A 2,667-nucleotide genomic window follows, 5' to 3' on the forward strand; every position below is an offset into this window, starting at 1 on the left:
TTGTGTCCCGAGCTGGTGGCGACATGGAATGTGGCTTTGGTGGAAACACATTCTTAATTGATCGACACTAAAGGCTAATTTTTGATGAGCTGGGACCTTGGAGATTGCTGTGAGTGTTGGATAGGAGAAAATTTGTAGGATGCCCTAACACCTTTCGTTCCTTAACCAACAAAACTTGTTGAAAGATATGAACAAGGTTGAGAGGTTAGTTGAGAGATATGGAGTTGTGGTCTTGCAACATGTTGGACAAGCACAGAAAATGAAAGATGAAGCTAACTTGTGATCCTGATTTAGAAACCAGCCAAGTTGCTGTTTGTTCCAAACCTCTGCTTCTGTTGTAAGACCAAGCAATTGGAGAGAGACTATGGGGTTCTTAAAGCAATTAGGAGGCTCCTTGAGCTTAGAAACAAGCGATTCAGTTGGCCTTAGATCTCCTGGCTAGGTAGATTTAAGACTACAAGAAACAATAATGCGGGCTATGTTATGTGAAATTTTATGGACAAAGGTGGTCGTTAAGTGAAGAAATAAAGTTTGTTTGGATCTCAAAACTACAATGATGTTGTGAGGAGGGTTTCTACTAAACCATGAGAAGGTTAAGTTCAAGCTGATTATGAAGCAATATTGGTTGCTAGGTATTAAGAATGATAAAGCTATAGCGAGAAATGGTTGTGAGAATGAGGATTTGAAAATTTGAAGAAGCAAATCTTCATTTCATGATTCAGTGTATTTTTCTTGATGAGCTTCAATGAATCCGAACCTTCTATTTATAGCAAAGAGATGGAGAATGGTAGATGGGTATGTTAGACGAGAATGATGGATGATAATTTTTGGTGAGAATGGTAGACACCGAACGAGAATGGTAGGTGGGAGACTGATAGGCACCGAACGGGAATGGTAGGTTGAACTAGCAACCCAATGTAATTTCAAGTTTAAGACATACTTGTGAGAGTTCATTTGTTCTTTAAAAGGGAAGCCTTAATGAAGTCTGGGGGATAACCCTAAGGGAATCAAAACTAAATGGATGAATCTCAAATTTTTATTTTAGGAGCTTGAGTTTTGGACACTGCCAGTACTTCGGAGAAGTGGGTTAGATTGGCAGTTTCCAAGTCGCGAAAAAAACTGAGCATGACAAGTCTGGCTCGAAAATTTTGACTTTCGATCGATTTCAACACAAAAGTCAAGTATCTTGGAATTGAGCCATTTGTTCAATTTTCGAGTCTCAAATGAAGGAACGAACCCCTGCTTGCTCACTCCTAAGTGCAGGAGATCGTAGCAATATAATTCTCGGAGTACCGAGGTCGAACCACAAGGAGCAGGGTAAATTCAAAGACAATATAATTAAATAACACAATTTGGGTGAAGAAGAAAAATACTTTTACTTGGTAATTGTTAACAAGAATAATAATAAAAACTGATTTTAATCAATAATGTAAATACTAGGGCATCGGGGTGTTTCCTATATCGATATGAAATTATTTGTGATCTAAGAAAACATCTATTTCATAATTGATTGTTCTTATACAATTAAAAACTTATGATTCGGTTGAACTGAGACAATTCAAGAACGCATGATAACCTCGATTGATAATGCGGTTAGAAAAGTTTTCAAAAAAACCCATTCACTTTAAATCCTGATTTCTATTTGAAACTATTAGAAATTCATCTAAACAATAAGAAAAACATGATTGAACTTATTGAAAGTATGGAAGAACTAATACATCAAAAGAAATCTAATTGAACAATCAAATATGTCGTTGATAAAATCCTAGAAAGAATCACATTAAATATTCATACCGTATAGAAGAAACATAACCCCTAGCCCTAGCAAAGAGTTTAGGCTGCCATTAGAGAAAGGAAAATACAAGGTTTTCTCTCCAAAATTCGTTCTCCACAGCCTCCCTTCAAAACCCTAATGTCTAAGTGTCCAAAGAAAATAAAAACATTTACTATTTTAATTTCCGTCCAGGTTTACAGTAGTAATTTGTGAATTAATTTTGGTCTTCAAAAATTGAGAATTTCGAAAAACTCAAAACTGGAAAGTTGTATATATTTAAATTACGGTTCCAACCCATTTGGCCTTGTGTCAATTGGATTTTTGAGGAGAGAGATATATCCAAAATACTGATCAGTGCTCAAATCAGATTTTTCATTTTCAAATTCTGCCTCTTTGATTTTTTTTCCTTATTTGAAGCTTCCAATCATGGTAGATGATCCAAGCACTCCAGCTGCACCTCCTTAGACATTTAAGCATGGTCCTTTAGCTCCACTTTAATTCTAATTTGGCCTCCATTCTCTCACAAATTCTTGTAAACTCATCTTTCTTACATGATTTCCTGAAAGTAGAAAATTACACACAATAAATAACATCATATTCAAGAAATTATGTAAAGATAAATAATAGGGACTAATGCAAATTATGGATTAATTATACAAATTAAGTATAGGAATAAGGAGATAATGCTCATATAAATATATAACAAGTATACATTTTAAGGCGTTATCAACCCTAAAATTGGATTGTACACGAAAAATTGAGTAAGATAGGTCATTCTTGAAAATTTTGACTTTTGGTTAGGATTTATGCAAAAGTCAACTTTTTAGAAATCGGACGCTTGTGTAATTTCCGAGTTTCAAATGAAGAAACAGAGCCCAAAATTGGAATGTACT

The sequence above is a fragment of the Quercus lobata genome, chromosome 7, assembly GCF_001633185.2.
Source record: "Quercus lobata isolate SW786 chromosome 7, ValleyOak3.0 Primary Assembly, whole genome shotgun sequence".
Classification (NCBI taxonomy): domain Eukaryota; kingdom Viridiplantae; phylum Streptophyta; class Magnoliopsida; order Fagales; family Fagaceae; genus Quercus; species Quercus lobata.